At 43.6% G+C, this 27309-nt stretch overlaps 1 protein-coding gene across 1 annotated transcript in view; it reads left to right on the plus strand.

Annotated features, from left to right (window-relative positions):
• Positions 1-27309, plus strand: part of OSBPL6 (oxysterol binding protein like 6) — a 699671-nt gene that overhangs the window by 346171 nt on the left and 326191 nt on the right. The gene's annotated exons all lie outside the window — the stretch shown is intronic.

Below are 27309 nucleotides of genomic sequence, written 5' to 3' on the forward strand. Positions count from 1 at the left end.
TAATGCCAAATATAAGTAATGAATTGTAGACTTGCCGAAGGAAAATTGAGTCCGACGAGTGAAATAACACTGTTTGTTTACATTTGCCGTCTGTGCGAGTGAAATGGCATTGGTTGCTAAGGTTACTTAAGATGGCCGCTTGCGGAGCGTCAAACGTGATGATGTGTAATTGAAGTCAGAGCGTTGAATGCGCTGATGTAGCAACGCGATGACGCGGTAGCCCAGAAAAAGAATGCAGGTGATCAGCGTTAGACGCGCTGAGTGGCAGCGCGATGTGCACGCGACAGCAATCAACACGGCGGCATTTTTTGAATGAAGAAACGAAGTAAGATGTTAACATGCCGGCATTTTTCAAAATAACAAATAGTTGTAATCCTTAAAGCGACGGAAAAGAAAGCGATCCTTCGTATTTAAAAATGGCAACAAGATTACGATGCTGCGCGCTAATTTGACATATTAACAACAGTTTATATGCCAAAAACAGTTAAAAAATTGGATTTAGGCTCTCAAAACGCAAAAAAAAAAATCCAAAATAAGCGCAAAACAAGAGTTCATTCGTTTCAAAACGATAACAATAATAAAGGTACCTTGAAACTTTTATAAATGTTCAGGCTTCCTGGGGTTGTATGAAGAAATCTTCAGTTGGTAGAAAAATCTTCAATCCAAGTCTTCTTTTCTTCTTAAAATGAATCCCATCCTCGTCGCCACTGAAATGACTTGGAGTACAGTGGTTAAATGAGAAGAAGTAGTTTATTTAATCAACAACCCCAGGAGCATTCAAGGACCAACTTCCTCAGCATCTGTGCATCTCTGATCTGCTCCCTGGATTCCACACTCTGGAATCCAGTGAGCACAGTGACCATGAGACAATGACATCATTGCTAAGATACAACACTTACCACTCACCAGCCAAAATAATTTGTCCTTATGCCAATACATTAATTGTATGCAATGTAGTGGCTTCTCATGCCTGCACTGGTTTATTGTCAGGGGCGGCTGGTGACATTTGAAAGTGGTGAGGTGTAAACTAATTTGCATATTGCACCGCAGCGATCGAGCGCAGCGAGCGAGCCCGATCACCTTGCATCCATCCATACATCATTCATGCATCCACCCATCTATCCACCCACCCACCCTGCATCCATACATCATTCATTCATGCATCCACCCATCCATCCATCATGCATCTGAAAAGGTTACATCCATATTTAAGGATTTCACCCCAAATTCCAATATCATTGAACCAATTAACACACAAACAAACTTGAACTCAACATCTTTAATGGAATTTACTAAGATACACCCACAATACATCCATAAATTAATTTCGTCAATCAAATCTGGTTCCCCATTGGACCCCTGTCACCCTTCTATACTCAACACTATCCCAGATATCATTACTTTACCATTGACACACATTTGTAACGTCATGTTTTCAACAGGTTCATACCCAACCATTTGGAAAAACACCATAATTAAACCACTTCTCAAAAAACCATCGCTTGATCCTTTATTACCTTCCAGCTACCGTCCCATCGCATCCTTGCCGTTCCCAGCTAAAATCATTGAATCCGTCATGAATAAACAACTGTCTGATTACATTCAAAGCAACGACCTTTTAGATGACACTCAGTTCGGCTTCCGACAAGGTCATGGGACAGAAACGGCCCTGATTAAGGCTGCAGATGAAATAAGAACCACGATGGACAACGGCGGACAGGCTGTGTTGATTTTGTTGGACCTATCGGCGGCTTTCGACACGGTCGATCACTCTTCTTTGATCGGCCGTGTCGAGGCCATCGGTATTAAACACAAAGCCAGAGATCTTATTACATCTTTCTTGGCCAACCGCAAACAGGCAGTTAAGTTAGGCACATTCACCTCTCCTACCTTCACCCTCCCTTGTGGAGTTCGAGACACCTATGGGTAATTGCAGCGCTTTAAAAATCGCATAAATAAATAAATAAATAAATAAATCCACCCATCATGCATGCATGCATCCATACATCCATCCACCCATACATCCACCCACCCATCCTGCATCCATACATCATTCATTCATTCACCCACCCGTCCATCCATCCATCATGCATCCACCCATCATGCATGCATCCATGCATCCACCCATCCATCCAGCCACCCACCCTGCATACATCATTCATTCATGCATCCACCCATCCATCCATCCACCCAACCATCCTGCATCCATACATCATTCATTCATGCACCCACCCATCCACCCATCCATCCATCATGCATCCACCCATCATGCATGCATGCATCCACCCACCCATCCATCCACCCACCCATCCTGCATGCATGCATCCACCCATCCATCCACCCACCCATCCTGCATCCATACATCATTAATTCATGCAACCACCCATCCATCCATCCATCCATCCATCATGCATCCACCCATCATGCAAGCATCCATCCATACATCATTCATGCATCCATCCATCCATCCATACATCCATCCACCCATCCATCATTCATGCACCCACCCATCCATCATGCATCCATACATCATTCATTCATGCACCCACCCACCCATCCATCCTCCCACCCATCCATCATGCATCCACCCATCATGCATGCATCCATGCATCCATCCATACATCCATCCATCCATACATCATTCATGCATCCATCCATCCATCCATCCACCCATCCACCCATCATGCATCCACCCATCATGCATGCATCCACCCATCCATCCACCCATCCTTCATCCATACATCATTCATTCATGCATCCACCCATCCACCCACCCATACATCCTGCATCCATCATTCATGCATCCATCCACCCATCATGCATGCACCCATCCACCCACCCATCCACCCACCCATCCACCGAACAATCATTATGCACCCACCCTGCATCCATCCATCATTCATGTATTTTATGACCATATAAAAATAAATTATGGACTCTAACAAGCCTTTAGGATCGATGTTGAATGATGTGCCAGTTTACATATTACATCACCCCTACCTTTTTATGCTGGAAACCTTCTACCGCCCATGTATTTGCCATCCTGTAAGCCCTAGGTATGTACTATACAAATTCACATACAAACATACACCAACATGCATGCAATAATAAATGCATATATCATGCTATTCCGCCTCTACCGTTTGTTAACATTTTGAAATGTTATAACCTTAGTTCAAAGAGTATATTATATTTGTGGTGACAGTTGTTGACTCATTTTCTGGAAAATGTTTATAAAATGAAATCTGTTGAAGGCTGTTGTTGCAACTATCAAAAAAGAAATTCTGAGAATTTTTACATTTCCAAAACCCCATGCCGTGAAATAAACGGGTGACCTGGAATAGACGCACATATTTCTGCAGCAGATGCTTTAACACACTGAACTATCTCAAGTCATTTGTGCAAGCTAGTTTACTGGAACACCGAAAAACACACACTCTTACCTTGCTGCCAGTCCCGCACACGTCACAGGCTCACAGCGCCCCTGGCCAATCCGGGCGCCAGGGGCACAGGTACCTTCTCGCCCGCAGCACGCCCATTAGAGCTCCTGATGGGCATGCGCAACGCCGCCAAAACACAAGTGCGCATGCGTGGGCACGGGTAAAAATTCACCCTCTGTCCCCACGCATGTGTACTTGTGTTGCCGTCTGTACAATCATGTCAATGAATCAACATGCCGCCCGCCCGGCGGTCTGACGTCATGTTGATTCATTGACATGATTGTCATGAGGGAGCTGCGGGCGGCGTCGGGCAGGGGGGGCTACGCCCCCGACCCCCAATGGACGAACCGCGCCTGTTTATTGTTATGTTAACAGCTTGCAATTCTTCGTTTCAGCTTAAAACCAATACAGGGTCTTTAGGTATAGAATTATACGTCTCCACATGCTCAGTTGTTGTTCTTTGGAAGATATACTACCAAAAAGCATAGTATTGTAGATTTGAAAACTTGACCTTTTGATAGTGTACATTTCTAAAAAAGCAAAGAAGTAATCAACCATAGAACATACAACTAGTGGGTGTAGTCTTTGCGGCCCACCTTTAGAAACAGTTTTCAGAAGCAGGTGGCAATCACTTCACTGCCCATTGCAGCTCCTGATGGGCATGCGCAACGCCGCCAAAACACAAGTGCGCATGCGTGGGCACGGGTAAAAATTCACCCTCTGTCCCCACGCATGTGTACTTGTGTTGCCGTCTGTACAATCATGTCAATGAATCAACATGCCGCCCGCCCGGCGGTCAGACGTCATGTTGATTCATTGACATGATTGTCATGAGGGAGCTGCGGGCGGCGTCGGGCAGGGGGGGCTACGCCCCCACGCCCCAATGGACGAACCGCGCCTGTTTATTGTTATGTTAACAGCTTGCAATTCTTCGTTTCAGCTAAAAACCAATACAGGGTCTTTAGGTATAGAATTATACGTCTCCACATGCTCAGTTGTTGTTCTTTGGAAGATATACTACCAAAAAGCATAGTATTGTAGATTTGAAAACTTGACCTTTTGATAGTGTACATTTCTAAAAAAGCAAAGAAGTAATCAACCATAGAACATACAACTAGTGGGTGTAGTCTTTGCGGCCCACCTTTAGAAACAGTTTTCAGAAGCAGGTGGCAATCACTTCACTGCCCATTGCAAAATTCCATCAACCATGAAAAGAACTCTTTTGGAAATATTACTTACTAACAGCAGGTATATTTTAATAAATCATTCGACCCAATGTTTGAGTGTAGACAGATAGTGTGGAAATAGCAGCACCTCACTACCACCCCACATCACAAATAAGCCATACTTATCAGCGAGTTGGTCGTCTGACAGAAGTAAGAAATGCTTGTGTAGCAAAAGGCTATCCTATTTTTCTGTTCTGCACTAGAGTATTATTTCTGTTGTTAGTTCTCAGTGACATCTATTTCTGAACTTCCTGAGATATTCTGTCTCCTGTATGCACACCTTCCAAATATTTTACTGCTCTGAGTGCTTCAATCCCCACATTCTCTTGTTGGGGAAATTGAACAGGCCTGGGCGTAGTTCGCAGAGTTTTGATATGCGGAACTCTGCGAAGTTACAAAAGAACTCTGTGAACCTCCGCGAGTGGTAAAATGCAGTGTGAAAGGCAGTTTGTGTTGGTATTCCTGCCGCTCGAGTTGAAATTCAACACGAGCGGCAGCTTGCGCTCGCAAACTTCCTGTTCGCGATCACAAACTTACAGTTCGCAGTCGCGAACGGGGAAAAGAATCCGCTGCACACTGTGAAGTGGAGTTTTCTGCACTCCGCAAGCTCCACAGAGTGCAGAAAACTCTGCAAACTCAGCGAGCGGAGCGAAGTTCACCACCCAGGCCTAAAACTAAATACACTTTGGTAGATTAGCCACTGTCCCATAAAATGTATTCTTAAGTGTGCCCATCAAATAAATCCACAAACAATATCCCTATATAAAACTGTGGAAAACAAAAGCCCCTTCCCTCTTCTACTCAAAGATCCATTTAATATCAATTACATTGATGTTTCTCAAGGAGCACAAAATGATCAGAGGAGAGCCCTTACAGAAACCCCCTTGATTCCAGGGGAACGTCACAGTATGTCAAGACCAGGGCTATTGTACCAACAAATTAATGTTCTGTCGAACGCATTCTTTTGCTGCAGCCCTGCTGGAATAATGACCTTTAGTTCTGACATTTTGAGTCTCTTAAAGAATAAAATTAAATTTTTTAGAGAAATGTAAAAATGTGACACATCAACGACTTTTTTGATTTGTGTATGTCATTCATCTAGATTCTATACAGCACAGACATAGTAATACACACTGACATATGTCACAAACACTGCAGTTTGACCAAAGCTAGCTTTCAGATTAGTTTCATTTAATGAGACCCAATCTACTTTGTTGAAACAGTCTTAGTGCCAAGCAAGACTATGACTGAGTAACTCTTTCCTCTTTCTTCATTTCTAAATCCTTCTCATATTCTCTACCACCAGTCTGTCTCCCAGGTTGCTTACAGAGGTGTAATACAGTACCAAGGCACCAGGAGTTTGAAAGCCCTTGCTCCTACCCCATTACAAACCTTCAGCAACCGTATCTTCTTTCTTTACCAGCAACCCTATATACTGCTGTGTGCTGATATCCCTACCACGACAGAGTCCCAGTGACCCTGCTCTGCCTTCATGGCATGGATCCATCCTCTACAGCGCAAACGCCATGCTGCCATGTTCTCTGCTCGTTCACAGAACAGAACTACGCAATCAAATGCCACTGGATTCAAACTAGCCTGGCTGATGAGGGGTGAAACCCCGAAACCAGTCCCAGGATGCTTGTTTCTGGTCCAGGGAGGACCTGGCTTGGCAGTTCTGGCTGGACAGCTCCCATGAGGAACTGGGTCAAGTCTGATTTGCATGTGGCTGGGTCTAAACTGGGGTGGCATGGTGAGCAAAAGAATGATGAATTTAACCCAGCTATCTAGACTGGGGGTGGATGTTTATATTTGTGTCACATTCCGTCCATCAGTTGTGTGTCTTTTGCTCACAGGACAGGCCCGGACCACACAGCTAGTAGACACAAGCACTGGCGTAACAGTGAAGTTATTACATGATACTCTCTTCCTTTTGATGGTTAGTTGTCTGTTACCAGACACCATCAATGCCTTATTGTCTCTTCTTCTTCTGCACATGTGAAGAAGCTGGTCTTAGAGATGGATAAATGGTACAGTTTCCTCTGTCATACATTTCATGTTGATGTTGAGGGCTGCAATACAGCTGCAGTCTTGTACATCTGTTTTTCCTAGTGGCCCATGTATGCGTGTATTCAGCAGACTTACCTAAGTCCAACTTTTTTCGTTCAGCATGTGGGCCACTGGGCTACAATTGGGCTTGTTTTGTCTCGTTCTCTGGATTGATCCTGGTTCTCCTCTTCTTGGCTGTGCGGTCATCTTCTTCTTTACTGGACCACGAAGAGCTCAAAGGCTTTAGGCAGAATGCAAAATTACACATCCTCAAAGTAAATGTGGGAGGGCAGGCTTGATAAACAGGCGAGGAGGCTGAAGAATAGGTTTAAAGGAAGGTTAATTAATAATTGGTAAAGAAGTTGAAGGTTGTTGAGTTATTGGCTTTTGAGATTGTATAGCGTCATCCGAGTCCGACGAGGATGTTGAGGTCCGATCTTCGTTTTGTCCGTGATCGTGGTGTGTTCTCCGGAGGCTCATAGGAAACAAAGAAATGAAAAGGAGCCGTTAGAATAAGGTAGTGCTGTGTCAAAAAGTCATAACGTTATAACCTCGCAACCTAAGCGTTTGGAGACCAGTCCTACATACAGTAAAGACTGAAAGAAAGGACAAAAATGGGTGTTTCTACCACACCCAAAATGGTAGCATACTATTATCGACTAGTGTTTGATTCTAAAGAAGGGTTTACGGTAACATAGGATTTAAACTAAGGCAGCGTTTTATTCACAGAAAACTTGGAGTTATCACTTTGTTGGACGCTACCCCCACCCGTTCGTTACCACCCTCTCCCGTCTATTCCCAGTTTACAATCACTAACCTGGCTCCGCCGTAACTCTCCTGAGTCACGGCCGCTCTCCAGCCACCTCCAGACACCACCAATCTTCGGACCACGTTTCGTCTTCGTCCTCGTTGGTTCCTGGTGTCCAGGTCTTCTTCTGGTCGAGTTCTGCGTCTTTTTCCTGCTTTACACCGGGTCCCGCGTTTTACTGCTTGTTTTCGGGTTCCGCGTCTTCCCGCTTGAAACCGGGTCCCGCATCTTCCCGCTTGAATTCGGGTCCCGCGTCTTCCTGCTTGAATTCGGGTCCCGCGTCTTCCTGCTTGAATTCGGGTCCCGCGTCTTCCTGCTTGAATTCGGGTCCCGCATCTTCCTTCCACGCTGTCCTGGTTCCACCTACTTCCTTTCCGTAACGGTTATTCCACTCCCCTCTTATTGGCCCTGGGGAACTGCTTCCGGTGTTCGATGGAGGAACTTCCAGGTTGTGTCCCCGTTCGTAGCCCTGCGAAGACAGACGAGAGGAGCCTGGATACCGTAGTCGAAGGGGTCTGGTAGGCAACCTCTCACATCCCCTTTCCCTTGCTGTCTTTCTTCTAAGGGGAAGCCTTTCTTGTGGATATCTGGACAAATAGTCAGCATTTCCTTGTTCTTGACCTTTCCTATGTCGAGTCTGAAATCTGTATGGTTGTAAAGAGAGAAACCACCTCAGCACTCTCTCGTTGTGTCCTTTGTTTCGTGCTAACCATTCTAAGGGTGCGTGGTCTGTGAACAAAGTGAATTCTCTTCCCTCTAAATAATACCGTAATGTCTCGATAGCCCATTTGATGGCAAGGGCTTCTTTTTCGATCGTGGCATAGTTTTTTTCTCGAGGAAAAAGCTTGCGGCTAATATATAAAATAGGCTTCTCTCCTTGTGGTGTCTCTTGCGATAGCACAGCACCTAGTCCTTGATCAGAAGTGTCTGTTTGTAAAATAAACGGTCGTGAGTAGTCGGGGCTAATCAGAACAGTGTCTGACGTTAAAGATCGCTTTAGGGCTTCGAATGACTGTTGAACAGGCTTGGGGGGACATTGTAGAACTTATTCGGTGTTACACTGTTTTTGCAATAAATCAGTCAGTGGAGCTGCCTACTGTGAAAATTGGGGGATGAACCTTCTATAATATCCTAGTAAACCCAAGAAAGCCCGTAAATCTTTCTTTGTCTTGGGGAAAGGAATATGGGAAATGGCCGACAATTTTGAGGGTTGTGGCCGTATGACCCCTTCTCCCAACAGATAACCCAAATACTTGACGGTTTGAGCTGCCAAGTGACTTTTGGCCGGGGTGATCTTTAACCCTTGTGACCCTAGTGTATATACCACTGTAGCGAGATGTTCTAAATGCTGTTCCCACGTATCACTATATATGATGATATCATCAATATAGGCTCCAGCAAATCCTTCATATGGTCTTAGTATTGTGTTCATGGCCCGCTGGAACGTGGCAGGAGCCCCATGTAAACCAAAAGGTAACATCCTAAATTGCTACAACCCATCAGGTGTGGAAAAGGCTGTTTTTTCCCTGTCTTCTTTTTTCAACGGTATTTGCCAATATCCTTTGCACAAGTCCAAAGTGCTGATGTACTTGGCTTTTCCTATTCTTTCAACCATTTCATCCACTCGAGGAAGTGGGTAGGTATCAAATTCGGAAATTTTATTCACCTCTCTAAAGTCAATACAAAATCTAATGGAGCCATCAGGCTTTGGCACAAGTACGATGGGAGAATTCCATTCACTGTTGGATGGTTCTATAATTCCCATCTGTAACATCTTTTGTACCTCCTCTCGTATCGTCTGTCTCCTCGCTTCAGGTATCCTATAGGGTCGTAATCTAACTTTTTTCCCCGGGGTTGTTCTTATAGCATGTTCAATTAGATTAGTCACACCTGGAGTATTGGAAAAGACGGATTCATGAGACTGCAACTTCTCCACTAACTCCTCGGATAAAGACCCTGGTAGGTCTGGATCGATACACTGTTTGAAAAGAGGCTCTTGAATCTCAACAGAATGAACTGCTACTGGTGCTGGGCCCTCCCATTTCTTAAGCAAGTTCACATGGTATATCTGAGAGATTTTTTTGTTACTGTCTACCTCAATGCGATAGGTTACGGGTGTAACTTGTTGTAATATAGGATAGCGACCCTGCCATTGTCCTAATAACTTCTGATCAGAGGAGGACATCATAAGTAGTACCAGGTCTCCCACCTGGAAAGTTCTGAGTTTGGCTTTCTTGTCATATTGTGTCTTTTGCGCGTTCTGTGCCTCCTCTAAATTGTTGCGGACGATTTCTCGCATTTGCCTCAAATGCGTTTTTAGATTCGTGACATATTCGGGTAAAGGCTTGGTATTATCATGTTCAGCCTCCCATTGCTCTCGAGCCATATCCAAGAAAGTGCGAGGTTTATGGCCATAGAGCAACTCAAAGGGTGAGTACCCGGTACTCTTTTGTTCCTTGCACCTGATGGCAAAAAGAGCCAAAGGCAGAATGTCTTCCCATTTTCTGCTTTCTAGGTCTAACAGCTTCTTCAGAGTGGTTTTAATAGTAGCATTATATCTTTCTACCAAACCATCTGTCTGTGGATGGTAGGCCGATGTTCGGATCTGATGTATCCCTAATTGTTTGCACACATCTCTCATTAGTTTGGAAACAAAAGGAGTTCCCTGATCCGTTAGGATCTCTTCGGGAAACCCTACTCGGGAAAACACTCCAATCATGGCTTTAGCTACATTAGTTGTGTCAGGAGAGGTAAAGCTTCAGGGAATCTCGTGGCATAGTCAACAATCACTAGTACATATCTATAACCACTTCGAGAGGGTAATAGAGGTCCGATTATATCCATGCCCACCCGACTGAAGGGATCATTGATAATGGGCAATGGCAATAATGGTGCCCGAGGAGGATGATATCGACTATGTCGTTGACAAATGGGACACTCTCTACAATATTTCTTTACATGCTGATAAATTCCTGGCCAATAAAAATTGTCCAAAATGGTCTTTTCCGTCTTATCTGCCCCAAAATGACCACCCAATAAGTGACTATGAGCTAAATATAGCACTTTTTCTCGAAAAGGTTCTGGTACTAACAACTGCGATCTTTGCTCATGACCCTTTCTATATAACAATCCCTTTTTTATAAAAAAAATAAGGACCTACATGATTTGGATCTTCTTCATCGAGGGCGTTCTTCCATGCTTCTTGTAGTACAGGATCCTCTCGTTGTGCAGCATGAAAATTGCGGTCTGTTTCCCATGGATTTTCCACAGGAATGGACGGCATTACCAAGGGTGGCTTTCCTTTTTCCGCCCTTCTCTGATTTCGACTTTTTCGTGGTTTGGAAGGCGGCCACTCTTTTACAGTATCTGTGGAGAAAGGAGCTGTAGCCAGCCACTCTCTATTTTCTTCCGCGCCGGTTTCTTGTAATAACTGGGGTAATTTTTCATAATCGTTGCCAAGAATAGCCTGTTCTGGAAGTCGCGGTATTAAACCCACCGTCAAAGACGTGCCCTGGTCTTGGGGATGTTGAATTAAGACCTTGGCAGTCGGATATGGTTTGGTATCGCCGTGTACACACTTGATAGCCACCATACCGTCAATGGGTCCTATGCGATCTCCCAAGTCTTGTGGTCGAACCACACTATGCAAGCAGCCTGTATCAGCTAATGCGGTCAGGGGTTGTCCGTTCACTGAAACCGTACATTGGTATGGGGGCAGTTTCTTTAGGGGTGGAGAACAATAATAGTTGCGCGCCAACCCAATTTCCATGGGTTCTTCTCTTTGAGGACAAAACCGGGCTATGTGGCCGAATCCTCCACATTGAAAACATTGAGGCCCAGTCTGAGGAGGTCTGTTGAGAGGAATACTGGGTAAAGGCAGTGTAGGCGCACCTGGAACAAGAGCAAGAGGTTCAGGTTTCTTGAGTAAAAGGGGTCTGGCCGGTCTGTGCAGTGACTGTCCCACCGGTTTCCCTACGTCCTCTTTTCCTTTTTGAAAGTCCTGGGCTCTACTATATGCACTGGCTATTTCAACTGCCGTTTCTAGAGTGAGGTTTGCCTGTTGCCGAACCCATCGTTGAATGGGAGGATGCAGAGACGTTAAATATTGTTCTAAATATATTTTTGCCATAATTCCATCCTTATCTGTAGTAGTTGGTTTCAACCAACGATCGGCCATGTCCCTTACCCTAAAATAGAGTGCACGTGGAGTTTCTTGTGGACCCTCTTTCATTTGTCGTAACTTGATTCGATATGTTTCGTCATCAATTCCTAGTCTTTCCAAAATACATTTTTTTATATCTGTGTAGGGAACCGTTCCTTGAAGGGTTGCAGCTTGGTAAGCGGCCTGTAAGTCACCTGACAGCAGGGGACCCAAATATTGTCCCCATTTATCCGGGGGCCATGAGGCCGCGTTGGCCATGCGCTCGAAGTTACTAAAGAAAAAGTCTGGGTCCTCTCCTGCAACATACCGTTGTAGTACCACCGAGTGTAAGGTTGTAGGACCTCTTTGTTGACTGAGTGCCGCGGTTAACTTGTCCACCACGGTTCCCTGTGTTTGTTCCTGGTCGGTGAGTACTTTTTGCAGCTTCCCTCTATCTTCCTCCACGACCGTTAGGAATCGTTCCATTACTTTTCCCAAATGTTCTTGGTTTTCAGCCATTTTGGCTAAGGCGGCCTCCATTTCGCCTTCAGATCCCACTTCTGACACCACTTGTGGGAGGGCAGGCTTGATAAACAGGCAAGGAGGCTGAAGAATAGGTTTAAAGGAAGGTTTATTAATAATTGGTAAAGAAGTTGAAGGTTGTTGAGTTATTGGCTTTTGAGATTGTATAGCGTCATCCGAGTCCGACGAGGATGTTGAGGTCCGATCTTCGTTTTGTCCGTGATCGTGGTGTGTTCTCCGGAGGCTCATAGGAAACAAAGAAATGAAAAGGAGCCGTTAGAATAAGGTAGTGCTGTGTCAAAAAGTCATAACGTTATAACCTTGCAACCTAAGCGTTTGGAGACCAGTCCTACATACAGTAAAGACTGAAAGAAAGGACAAAAATGGGTGTTTCTACCACACCCAAAATGGTAGCATACTATTATCGACTAGTGTTTGATTCTAAAGAAGGGTTTACGGTAACATAGGATTTAAACTAAGGCAGCGTTTTATTCACAGAAAACTTGGAGTTATCACTTTGTTGGACGCTACCCCCACCCGTTCGTTACCACCCTCTCCCGTCTATTCCCAGTTTACAATCACTAACCTGGCTCCGCCGTAACTCTCCTGAGTCACGGCCGCTCTCCAGCCACCTCCGGACACCACCAATCTTCGGACCACGTTTCGTCTTCGTCCTCGTTGGTTCCTGGTGTCCAGGTCTTCTTCTGGTCGAGTTCTGCGTCTTTTTCCTGCTTTACACCGGGTCCCGCGTTTTCCTGCTTGTTTTCGGGTCCCGCGTCTTCCCGCTTGAAACCGGGTCCCGCGTCTTCCTGCTTGAATTCGGGTCCCGCGTCTTCCTGCTTGAATTCGGGTCCTGCGTCTTCCTGCTTGAATTCGGGTCCCGCGTCTTCCTTCCACGCTGTCCTGGTTCCACCTACTTCCTTTCCGTAACGGTTATTCCACTCCCCTCTTATTGGCCCTGGGGAACTGCTTCCGGTGTTCGATGGAGGAACTTCCAGGTTGTGTCCCCGTTCGTAGCCCTGCGAAGACAGACGAGAGGAGCCTGGATACCGTAGTCGAAGGGGTCTGGTAGGCAACCTCTCACAGTAAAGCACATATGCATATTGTATGTAGGCCACAATTGCTGCAGTCTAATTTTTACCAGTTCACATCTAATTGTTTGCCTCAATACTTTAAGCATTTTAATACATGTGAGGTCCAATTTACGGCATACAGATTTTGATCTCAACTGAACTGCTTAGGAAAATCCAAATTATACCAAATGCATTTAGACACTTGTATTTAGTGTCATTTGCCTTTGTTGGAGTCTTGTGTTGAGTTTTGCTTTCACTTAATGTTTTTATTTAATACACAGAATTTGACTTGTTTCCCCTGTGTGGGCATGTGTAGACTAATGTCTAGATGCTGTATGCCATTTGGCTGAAGTTCTAATAGATATTGCATCCAACCAGTCTGCCTCTACCCATTCTTTGCTCACAGATTGTATGTGGTCTCCAGATTTATCCTTGTCTTTTTTCCAATTCAGTTCCTACTGTGTGTCTTAGAGCTGTCCCGAGTCCCCTTTTCGGTGCATGTTCATTGTTATCAGATAGTACATCGTGAAAACTGGATAGACAATGGCAGCAAGGGAACTCTATGCCACACCACTACGTGTGTTATATATGTTAACGTTTTAAGTCCCTTTTTAGAATCCTTGATTCTTACCCAACTCTACAGGCCAGCCACTATCAATGACCTTTCATTAATTAAACTATTTATAAAAATAGAGCCGCAAGTAGCCAAGATTTTCAACAATACGTACAATCAATATCAATATCGAGGAACAAAGATGTACGATGCGAGAGGCCTTGTGTCCTTTTACATAATATGTTGCTTCTTTGATTCATTCTGTGTCAGTATACAAAGTTCGGCTGCATAGAATGAATAAAAGAAATAAAAACATGTTGAAAGAATACAAGGCCTCTCGCATCGTATTTGTTCCTCGATATTGCTACTGATTGCACTTATTTTTTGAAAACCTTGACTACTTGGATCTCTTTTTTTTGTAAATAGATACTACATGGTCTTGAGCTTCACTCTTCTTCACTCGAGAATATCTCACAGGCTGGGCCTCTATCGAAAAGAGAAGGGAGACACACAAGTGATAAGGTAGTAAAGAGAAGCGAGCGGAGAAGAAGAGAAAGAGACGGCAAGGTAGCCCAAAAAAAGAGACAATGGAAGGATAGGGCGAAGGATGAGAAAGAGAGAGGGGAAGGGAAGACGACTAAAGACTTGCACAAGATGGTAGGGAATGCGGGAAAAAAGTGAGAGGAGCAAAATGCGGGAAGAAAGTGAGAGGAGCAATGAAAGGAGATGGGCAGAGAGAAGACGGAGGGAAAGAAGACGTGGGCCATTTGACATTACCATTACTGTGCTCCGGGGATCAGTAGCAGGATTGTGGAATGCACATGAAATATTCAGCAAGCACACAGAAGGAGAGCATTCATTGACAGATGCCCTTGCAGTGTTGGTTCACATAACTGCAGGTGCAGGATGTGCTCTCAAGGTGACTGTGACCGACTGTGCGATGGCTAAATGTTGAAACGTATAGGTGAGAGCTAATGTTTCTTGCCTATCATGTTTGCTTGTGATGGTGGGATTGCCAGTTCCAGGAAGTCTTTCAGAAAGTACACAAAGGAGCTGGTGTGATGTTTTATGCATGATGGAACATCTTCTTGCACCGACAAGCACCTCCCAAAAGATCTTTATCGCCGGAGCTCCAAAAGGGAATCCAGTGCATGGTTTATGTATTGGTAGCTGCTACTGGAAAGATGGACAGGGACAACTATGAAGCAAATTTTCTCTCTTATTTGGTCTGAGAATATGTATCCTCCGAGAATGTAGCTGAGGATAATGAACAATACCTGCCAAATGACAAGATGACTGGTGAACTTTGAAAGTGGAGAGGCACACATGCTGACATCTAATTGAGCTATTGGAAGTGAGCACGCCCGATTTAGTTTTAGGGAGCCTATGCTGGGTGATCCTCTCATGGGAATAATTTTGAAAGGAATCAGAGACAAGTGGTGCATAAATCTTACAGGCCGTGCACCAATGCTGGCAGTCAATTTATAGAGAATTTACGAGGTCAGACAGCAAACGGGTTACACTTGTCTTACTCTCACCACAGACAACTAGTGCTAATATCGTGGAAAGCTTTATCAATATAAATGATTAAATGCCTCTATAACGATTTATGATGCACAACCATTAGGAAAAAGGGCTCTCTGATAAAAAGGAACTAAGATCGGAATAAATACCCAGATTTAGCATCCATTATGCTATTGATTTGCAGTATTATGGCAAGGAAGGAACACCATTACTACAATATAGTGATGGATGCCCACAGTATGGCAAGGATGGACACCATTAAACAAAGTGTAGTCAAATGTAAGCTTTTGTAAGTGATTGCCACAATATGGGCAGGATGGGCCACTATTATTTCAGGTTTTACCTGGATTTTGCCGAGAGTGGCCTCCCTTTGTCAAGGATGGGTGCAGTTAGGCCAAGATGAACTCCACTCCCCAAAAACATAAGGGATCACAGACATGTGCCTACCATTCACTCACTGAGACATCTATACAAGCATTTACAAACAGGCCCACAAATGTAATCACGCATGCAGATTGACGGAAGCTCTTCACATGCCTTCCCACTTCAGCTTGTATTTCAATGTCCAGTGGCACTGCAGATGGTTCTTATCTGATCCAGGCTTGGGCCCTGGATAAGTGACAAGGTCATGACAGCAAAGACAGGTGCGAGCTGTCATGTTTGACTTTGTCTCATTGTCTGTTAGTCCCAACTAGGTTCCTGCCTCCTCTGCTTGTGACTGAGATTGACGGACATTCACAGCCAATAAGCAGATAAGGGTGGGATCTTTGGAAGAACTTTGCCTGTGTGAATTCTGTTTTTTCACTGGCCTTAATACTTTAGGTTTACTGATTGTATGAGTGGTCATGTGAAACCTATGAGCTCCAACCCTACACACCCTAATGGGCGAAGACAGTATGCAATAAAACACATTAGGAGTATTTATTTTAAATTTTACAGGGCCTAAACAAAACTTACAAGAGATTGTTTGATAAATACAATAGCTTGCCAATTTGCAGCTTCCTTTAAATGCACTATCTGTAAAGCAGTACAGAGGGAGAGAATGTATCCAGAGACTAATTTGCCATTAAGATTTATGTCAGACAGGTAAAACTGGATCTAATGCTTCCTACATTTTTGGGAAGAGGCCCTGTCACAGAAATGGTGATAACTCCAAAAGATGTTACTGAATAAATGGTTGCTAGGACCCAGAAGAGGGCTTATGCCGGATCAGAGCTACCCTACGAATGAATATTAATGTTGCACATAAACTGTTCCCTACTAAAGGATGTCAACTCTTTTTACGAGGCCATAAATGGGGAAGCTCATTCAGAATAATCAGCATTAGTGTTGCATTCATTCCGATTCGTCTCCTATATAGACTTTGATTCAATAAGCTGACACAACATAAGGGATTGAGAATGGCATACAGGCCCATGGCAGTGAAAAATGATTCTGCATATGCCATTGTCAAATTAATATCTTTGTTCCTAATCTCAAAAACGTTGGTAAAAGGCATTTTACAATCGCCAGTAGGTAGTTATAGTTAGGACCTTGTTTCTATTCCAAAAGCGTTTTTTCTATTGCCAATATCTTTGGTGCCGAAATTTTCAAAACTAATGGGTCAATCGCTTTAGCTGCTCTCATATAAAATTTCGGGGTGATCCGTAAACGCTTTTTCGCCATATTAATTTCCATAGGGAATTGTTAATGCAGCTACAGCCCAAACTGCTGAACAGAATTACACCAAATTTGGCAAAATGGCAGCTCTTGGTCCAGAGTGCACTGTTTTGGTTAAATGGTGTAAATCTGTTCCGTAGTTACTGAGAAATGTAAGCATTTCTCAAATATACAAATATGGCAGCGGAGGATCCACAAACCCTCCCGATCTCGTGCTTGAGATCTGATTCAAACTTCAAACAAGGAAGTGTTGGCAGCCAACTTGGGACTCGGTTGAACCGAGTCACAAAGAAAAAGGTAAAAAAAATTTAGAAATTAAGGAAAGGGGGCTGGGTAGAACCACCCTGATCCCTAGACCTGCTCAGGGGTACCACAGGGATCATAGCAAGCTCTGCTTTGCAACAACAAAAAATAGAGTGCAGGCACCAGGGGATGGGGTCCTCTCGGCCCCCCTTCCTTAAAAAAAAAAAAGACCGTGCCCCATGGGATGGGGTCCTCGGTGCTGAAATCGGCCTGTATAAAAAGCGTCAAGGGAAAGGGGGCCACACAGCCCCCTTTCCTAAATTGAAAAAATAGGGAAACCAGCAACTCGCCGGAGTGGGCTAGTTGGCCCCTAAGGACACTCAGCAGTGAAGGGGACTTCATCCTCCAAACAAGAGAGCGCCAGGAGGTGCATTTGCAGAGTTGTGGAGAAATATACATATATATATAAGAATCCACGATCCTGAAGCGCCGAAGACACCAAACGGACACAGCCAGGTACAGACCACAAACCAAGGATTTCAGAAGAAAATAATGTGCTTTATTCTATCAATGGGGATGGCAGCATGACACGTTTCGTCCGGGAAACCCGGACTTGATCACATGACAAAACCCAGAGACATAAGTGGTTAAATACTGGTGCAGAAACGGAACTCCTCCCACATAATGATAGACATGAAAGAAATATCTTCCAAAGTATAAAGTGGAACATCCAAATACGCTGTACAGTATAATTCAATGCATAAATGCATACAACTATAACAATACACTATACATTAATATAAACACTTAAAATCAGTTAGTCGCATAGAGGGCAAGTGCCCAATGGATTACCACAATATTAAAGTGCATGTAATAACTTAATGATACAAAAATCAATGTCCGTTGGGTCCGTTATCTGTCCAGTAAATCGATCTAAAAGACCACTACTAAATTTAAAGTGCAAAGAAAAAAGTGCAGGGTGCATAATCCCAAAATTTGGGAACAAACATGATTTACCCAGGAAAAAACCTGGAGCAGAATAGTTGTGGTGATAAAGTGCAAAATAGCAAAAAAGTGCAAAAGTTCGGCAATGCATAAATATTATTAAAGGGGAGATAAAAAGGTAGTCACATCTCAATAAATTCATATGTAGCAGCAGTAACTTTGGAATACCACAATTCATAATGATACAGCTGGATTATAAATACACAATATAAATGCAGTATTATCAATAAATTGATTGTATAAATAAACAGAGTAAATCTTCATAAACCATCCTCAACATGAATAAATAGATTAAAACCATAAATAGTTATAAAATCCATTATAAGAAATCATGCATATGGTGGAATAAAATATTTACAAAAAGTTGTTAAGGTCTTCTCCCATGTTCAAGCCATTAGGGATCTTACTGTTTAGCCTCAGAATGTATTGACTTTCTAGTTGTCTAAGTCTTTTCTCTCTGTCACCACCCCTTTTATTTGGGGGAACTGAGTCAATAACATAGTATTGCAGGTCATTAAGATTATTACTATGCACCAGCTTAAAATGTCGTGCCACTGGGTAGTTGGGGTCAGAATTAACAATGGCACGAAGATGCTGTAAAATTCGATTAAATACCTGCAACTTAGTGCTGCCAACATAATGTAAATCGCACGTACACTTAAGAACATAGACCGCATGGTCTGTTTTGCAAGTATACACATTCTTAATAGGAATCACAGCATTGGTTAGACCCTCAACAAACTCGCTGGTGTTCACACCGAATTTACATGCCCGGCATGAACTACACTTTCGAAAGCCTGCTTTGTTAGAGAACCAGTTAGGTTTAACAATGGTTTCAGGGCTAGTTTAACCAGAGCATCCCTCATTGGGGGTGCTTGTCGAAAAGTGATGTTAGGCATATCTTCCAACAAGGGGCCCACCACAATGTCTGTTTTTAAGATGGGCCAATTAGATTTAATAATTTGCCTCATCTTTTTATGTTGGTTATTAAAAGTGGTGATTAGGCGAATGGAAGATTTCTCAGCTATAGAAATTCCCTCTTCAGGAATAACTGAAACAGGCTGTTCTACCGTGGCCATTATTTGAGTTGATAAAGCCCTTTTCAGAGAGTTAGTGAGGTTAGGGATTTCATAGCCTCTACGTAAAAATCTCTGGTAAGACCCATTCAAGCAGTTCATGAGGTCAATCTCATTATTACATATGCGTCTGATTCTTAAAAACTCCCCATAAGGGATGCTTTTAATAAGATGGTGTGGGTGGTTACTCTGAGCATGTAAAATTGAGTTTCCAGCCGTAGTTTTTCTATACATCCTAGTCATGATCTCATTGTTTTTAATGTAAACCTCTACATCCAAAAAGTTGACTTTTTCATTGCTGATGTTAGCACAGAATTCTAAATTTAGGGAATTGTTATTGATATTACTAACAAATTCTTCTGCTGATGTTCTACACCCCTGCCAGATTATAAAGACATCATCAATGAAACGCCACATCTTAACAATGCCAATTTCATTCTCATCCAAGCAACTGCGGATCCTACCCAGGACGTGCCTCTCCCACCAGCCCACATGTAAACACGCGTAGCTGGGGGAGAAGCACGCACCCATGGCAACACCACGCAGCTGCTGGAAGATTTCATTATTGAAAAGAGAAAAGTTATTCTTAAGGCATAAATCAATCATGCTGATGAGCATTTTACTATGTTCATAATACTTAATGTCTCTAGTAGATAAGAAGTATTCAATCGCATTCAAACCATCAACATGATTAATAGAGGTGTACAATGATGTAATATACATGACTAGAAACAGATAGTTTGGTTTCCACACAACTTCCTTCAATTTCATCAAAAAGTCACCAGTGTCTTTCAGGTAACTAGGCAAGGCCTCCATATATTCGTGTAAATAGAAATCAACATATTTGGAGAGGGGTTCCAACAAGCTATTTTGGGCGGAAATAATAGGTCGCCCTGGTATTGGTGTTGTGCCTTTATGAATTTTTGGTAGAAGGTACAACGTTGGAGTAATTGGAAAATCCTTCTTCAAGAAATCAAATTCTTTTTTACTGATAAGTCCTTCCCTCTTCCAAGTGGTTAGATTTGCATGTACTAGAGTTTTTACTTTGTTCAGTTCATTATAAGTGGCCTTTCTATAACAAGCTGGATGGGACTGACTAGGGTTAATAGGAGGGGTAGTTGTTCCCCCGGGACCTTAGAAATTCACTGAAAAAAACAAAGGTTACAAGAACGTTAGAGTTATCAAATAGAATTTTTTTGAACATAGAAATTCACAAAAAAACAAAGGTTACAGGGATGTTATAGCTAGGAATCAGCATTTAAAAAACCTTAGAAATATACAAAAAAAACAAGGGTTACAGAGACACTATAGTTAGGCTGACATTTCATTTGTACAAAACCAGAGAAATTCAGCCTTTGTAGTTACCTGAGGTAACTATAACTGCACTGCTTATTACCTCACATATTACAACACTCATAACATGGACAGTGACATCTCTGATGACATCTCAATATGTATATATATTCACTGAAAAAAACAAAGATTACAAGGATGTTATAGTTAGCAAATATATATACATATATATATATATATATATATATATATATATATATATATATATATATATATATATATATATATATATATATATATATATATATATATATATATATTACCTACTGGCGGGCGCCAGTAAGTATATATAGTTGGGACCTAGTTACCATAGGAAATTCTGAACATTCTATTGGGAATAACTTTGGCGCCGATTGAGGGATCTGCCTGTAATTTTCCTTAAATTTGCCTCGCTGCGCTCCGCTCCTTCCCTGAAAGTTTTGGGGGGATTCGTCATGCTGGGGCCGAGAAAAAAAGGGGGTCCCAAAACATGTTTTCCTCATGTTAATTTCTATAGGGACATTCTGACAAGGCTACAGCTCGAACGGCTGAACGGAATTACACCGGATTTGGCAAAATGGTAGGGACTGGTATGCAGCAGTGCCTTTTGTATGATTGGTGCAAATCCCTCCAGTAGTTCTTGAGAAAATTGAATTTGAAATTGTTCAAATGGCATTTCCTATGGGACCTTTAGACACGGCTACAGCCTGAACGGCTGAACGGAAATTACACCAAACTTAGCAAAATGGCAGGGACAGGTATGCAGTAGTGCCTTTTCTATATTTGGTGAAAATCCCGCCAGTAGTTGTTGAGAAATTGAATTTGAGCAAATTATATATCTATATGCGCTCAACATTCTATTGGGAATAATTTTGACGCCGATTGAGGAATCTGTGTGTAATTTTCCAGCATTTTGGCCAGCTACGCTCCGCTCTTTCCCTAAAAGTTTTGGGGGGATTCGTAAAGCAGGGGCTGAAAGGGGGGTCCGAAAACGTGTTTTGCACATGTTAATTTCCATAGGGACCTTAAGATACGGCTACAGCCCGAACGGCTGAATGGAATTACACCAAACTTGGCAAAATGGTAGGGCCTGGTATGCAGATGTGCCTTTGCTACGTTTGGTGAAAATCCCTCCAGTAGTTCTTGAGAAAATTGAATTTGAAATTTTTCAAATGGCATTTTCTATGGGACCTTTAGACACGGCTACAGCCCGAACGGCTGAACGGAATTACACCAAACTTGTCAAAATGGTAGGGACAGGTATGCAGTAGTGCCTTTTCTATATTTGGTGAAAATCCCTACAGTAGTTGTTGAGAAAATTGAATTTGAGCAAATTATATATCTATATGCGCTAACCGTACGCGTACCGTACGCGTACGTGCGTGTACCCTTACGTGCGCGAGCGATTTTTTGATTGGTTGGTAGTCGACTGTCAACATTCCAAACTGTCCAAACCAGGAAGTGTTGGCCACCATCTTGTTTTTCAGGAGAACTGAGGCACAAGAGAGCCCAAAACAAGATCCCCCAACCCTCTAGCCCTTCTCAGGGGGTCCCAAAAGGACCCCCAAGGGCAAAAAAAAAAACATCGACAAAATCGCTGGGTACGTGCACCGTACGCGTACGGTACGCGTACAGTGCGCGTACCCCGCGACTTAAAAAAAATAATACATTTTTTTTGCACTTGGTCCTTCTGGGACCCCGCCGAGAAGGGCTAGGGTGTCAGGGTGTCTCAACCCTGCCCCCTTTTCGCGTTTTCCACTCTTGTTTTGTGCTCTCTTGTGCCTCACTTCTCCTGAGAAACAAGATGGCTGCTCAGGTGGTCCCAGAAGGATAATATCATATATAAACGTTATCCGCTAATAGAATTAGCATTTACAAAACCTTTGAAATTTATTGAAAAAAAATATAGGTTTCACGCCTGATATAGTTAGGAATTAGCATTTAAAAAACCTTGCAAATTCACTGAAAAAACCATAGGTTTCAAGCCTTATATAGTGAGGAATTAGCATTTAAAAAAACCTTGCAAATTCACTTAAAAAAACCATAGGTTTCAGGCCTTATATAGTTAGGAATTAGCATTTAAAAAACCTTGCAAATTCACTTAAAAAACCATAGGTTTCAGGCCTTATATAGTTAGGAATTAGCATTTTAAAAACCTTGCAAATTCACTTAAAAAACCATAGGTTTCAGGCCTTATATAGTTAGGAATTAGCATTTAAAAAACCATTGAAATTGCTCCTATATAGTTAGTTGAACTAACTATATTTCGCGCACCCGCAATCCACTGCTGATGTCACATATTACATCATTCATTACATGGTCAGTGACATCACTGATGACATCACTGATGACATCTCAAATGACATCACTGATGACATCACTGACAACATCTCATTTGACATGTCACTGACCATGTCATGAATGATGTAATATGTGACATCATCAGCATTGGATTGCGGGTGAGTGAGTTATACTTAGTACAACTAACTATAACAGAGGAATTTCAATGGTTTTGTTCGAGTGAAATGCCCAGCTAACTATAACACCCCTTAAACCTATGTTTTTTCTGTGAATTTCTAGGGTTTTTTAAATGCTAATTCCTAACTATAACATGTCTGAAACCTATGGTTTTTTCAGTGAATTTCGAAGGTTTTTTAAATGCTAATTCCTAACTATAACATGTCTGAAATCTATGGTTTTTTCAGTGAATATCAAAGGTTTTGTAAATGACACTTTTTAAATGTATAAATTGTTATATTTATTTTTTTAATACTGATTTACTACATTTTTTTAGACTATTTGTTTTTAGATATTTTATTTTTAAAATGGCATTAGAATTACATTATACATTACATTACAAAATATACTTTCTCAGATGAATTACGTTAGTGTAAATACTTTGCAATAGGCAATAGACTTTTAAGTACAGTAGTTACAATTGTTGCAATGGGCAACACAATTTCAAACACAATGCAACATTGAGCTCAACGGGAATTTCTAGTTAAATGCAATTAGTTACTTTATGGATTACTTTTCTAACCACAGGACTGGATCCTAGATTCAGTCCTGGGACATCTCCTGTAAACAGGTAAGTACAAGCGTTTTGGTTACAGTTGTGATTTTTGATGCATATTATTGTATTTTAAAAGTTGACAGAAACTTTTTCACATAGAATCACCAATGTTATCCTATAGGAGGAAATTCACTTAGCAGGTAAGTAGTGTTATTGTTACTTTTTCTTACTCAGTGGTGGATCCTGGATCCAGCACTGGTGCATCTTATGTTAACAGTTGAAAGAATGTGTTTAAGTTATACAGATGATTTTTAAGGAATATTTGTAGTTTGTGAAACTCAGCACTTTAAAACTTTTCTGTTGAAAACCAGACAATGGATTCCTATGGAAGGAAATACAAGTTACTGGTGAGTACGGTTAGAATTACTTTTCAGGGTCAGTGCTGGGCTAAAAGATGCAGCACTGGGTTCTCTCTTGAGAACAGGTGAGTAAGTCTGAATTCGTCGTTCGGATGATTTCAGGTGAATATTTTAAAGTTCCAAAACTCCACACTTAGAAGAATTTCCAAGTGAAGCCAGTCAATGTTAGCCTATGGAAGGAAATTCAAGTTACTGGTAAGTACGGTTAGAATTACTTTTCAGGATCAGTACTGGGCTCAAAGATGCAGCACCGAGGTCTCTCCTGATAAAAGGTGAGTAAATCGAAATTCGTAGTTCGGCTGATTTTACTTCGGTCCAGTATATATAGAGCCATTTTCCTACACCGTCCCCTCCTTTCACCACTGTGCAAACACGCCCTGTGGCGCATTTCAAGTTGGGGAAATAATTCCCCTTCAATCCTGAGGGTCCCTAGATTCCAACTAGCCCACTAGGTACATCCAGTAAGCGCCACAGAGCTGCGTAGCAGAGAGATGTAAAAAGGGGCACGGCCTGCACTACCTCTCTGCAACGCTGCGCAGTGGCGCTTCCTGGAAGCACCTGGTGGGCTACTTGGCCCCCAGGGTCCCTCAGGATTGAAGAGGAACTTTTCCCCCAACTTAAAACGCACCACAGGGCGTGTTTGCACATATCACCTCAGGCCCCGTCCCCTCCCTTCACCACTGTGTAAACGCGCCCTGTTGCCGTTCTAAGTTGAGAGTTTACGTCCCCTTCGATCCTAAGGGTCCCTAGGATCAAACTAGCCCACAAGGTACCTTGCAGAGAGGTGTAAAAAGGGGCGTGGCCTCTGAACACCTGTCTGCAACACAGCTCCCTGGCGCATACTGGAGATACCTGTTGGGTATTTTTTTAAGAAGCACCTGGATCATCACATACACCTGCACCAGCACCTGGACAAGCACCGTCCCAAACGCACAGGGCCACCCCTACAGACATAGGAGGGGCTCAACCACCCCAGGCCGTCACGCATGGCAGTGGAGCATACCCCACCACCACCCAGGAGGCAGACACGCCGCACAGCCACTGTGCGCTTCCAGGCAAGCGTCAGGATGAGGCATCAGCGCTCCGTGGCCACACCACCAGACATGGGGCAACAGACACAAAACCTAGGGCTAGGAATTGAGGCTTGGATGCTTGCTGTGCGCCTCAAGCAGGCACAGCACATGGCAGCCATGCAGCTGTACAAGACTGCGTGCAACATCAACCAACTGACAGAAAGTGTGCACGAGCTAACGGCAGCAGTAAAAGAGAGCAACCAACTGATGGTGGCGCAGCAGGACATCACCCGCCGACGCCACCGCCAGCTGCTGACAAGGCTGTCTGCCTACACCCGGTCAAATCACGTCATCGGGAACGCCACTTCGCAGTTGTCGCGCAGGTCCTGGCAATGCAGCTGCAGATGGTACAATGCTTCCAAGATGTAGCAAGAGCCCTGGAGCAGGCCACCACCGCTGTGGAGAACCAACAGGTGTGCGGCCATGGCCATGCAAGGGGGGGGGGGGGGGTGATGATGCCAGTGAGGGTACATCGAGCCTGAGCAGCCTGTCTGTGTCGGTGCTACCTGTAAGGCGCCGCAGTTCCAGGCCCAATGCTGCATCATGGCTGGACACTCCCAACGTGGAGTTGGAGAGGCGACATGGTGCGTCCGGCAGGAGGCGCCAGTGACTGACTATACTTTACCGGCAGTGCCTGGTGAGGTAACCACGCACGCCTGCCTTGGAGACAAGAGCCTGTATGAATCAATACAGTTGTACACATTTTCGCTGATGTAAAGCACATCCAGAGCTTGTTGACCAAAAAAATAAGAATTTATTTTGAACACAAATCTTCCTCATGTCATTAATTCATGTGGCATGCATGAGTGCAATGTTGTGTGAGGGGTATGGGTGCACTAGAAATAGTTCAGTGTGATGTTGTTGCGGCGCCTGTGTCCTTCAGCACGATTCTCCCCACGTGCATGATGCACATGTGCAGGTGGCAGGTTGTCCCCCTTCGACTCACTACCAGACACCTCCACAGGTATCCTCCGCTTGGTGGCAATATTGTGGAGAATGGCACACACGGCCACGATGCAGCAGCAGGTCTCAGGCCGGTATTTGATGGCCCGCCAGTCTTGTGGAGGATGCGAAATCGACTCTTTAACATGCCAAATGTCCGCTCAATAACATTTCTTGTGTGTATGTGTGCAGCATTGTAACGCCGTTCCTGTGTTGTAGCAGGGTTGAGGTATGGGGTGAGGAGGTATTCACAGAGGCCGTAGGCGCTGTCACCTGAAGGTAGGAGCAGAGGGTCAGTGCCTGTTATGCTCAGCAACATGGTCATGACATACTGAATGTGGGCATGTGTACTTAACTAGGAGATGTCCTTCACCAAAATCACCTCTGAACAAGCGGGTGTGTATGCCGCTGTGCCGGAAGATGAACGAATCATGCGTGCTCCCCGGGTATTGGGCCGATATGACTTGCGGTTCCGGTACATGTATTCGGTCGCTGCGGGTGGACAGATGTGTATGTGGGTACAGTCAATGCAGCCAATTACATGTGGGAAATGTGCGGTGTGATAGAAGTCCAGTTTTGTTCGCGTTAAGTTAGGTTGGGTTGTTGGGAAGGTGATGTAGTGGTGTATCCAGCTCTGCATGGCGTCCAGGAAACTCTGTAGGCAGCGTGACAGTGTACGGTGGGATATCCCCCCTGCATATGCAACTATCCCCTGGAAGATTCCGGAGGCCAGGAGGTGCAGGCAGCGCAGGACCTGGACATGGGTGGGCACTGCATTGGTCCTCCTTGTTTGGTGCTGCATCAGGGGGTCAAGGTCTCTGATGAGCTTAGTTATCATTGCCCCATTGAGCCTGTATTTGGAGTAGATCTCCTCTTCAGTCTGGCCCAGTAGTGTAATCCGCAGCCAGGAGATGCGTGCCTGGATCCTGCGTCGGTTCTGGGCTGCAGCCTGGAGCCTCAGCCGGCTTGCCACGATGTAGAGACCTGGCATTGTGACTTTCCTCATGCTCCTACTGTGTCTCCTTAAGTGTGTTTGATTTACCCTACACCTGCTTCTTGTTAGCATTTTTTTTCCAATGGAACTTCATGGTTACCACCTGGTTTGGCTTCTCCTTAAATTGAGACTCATTTTTTGCAATTTTGGGGATTTTCGCTACTTGCGATTTATGATGCGAATTCGGATTTTAATTCGCTGAAAATGTGGGGAATCGCTG

This window comes from Lissotriton vulgaris, chromosome 2_1 (genome assembly GCF_964263255.1).
Source record: "Lissotriton vulgaris chromosome 2_1, aLisVul1.2, whole genome shotgun sequence".
Taxonomy (NCBI): domain Eukaryota; kingdom Metazoa; phylum Chordata; class Amphibia; order Caudata; family Salamandridae; genus Lissotriton; species Lissotriton vulgaris.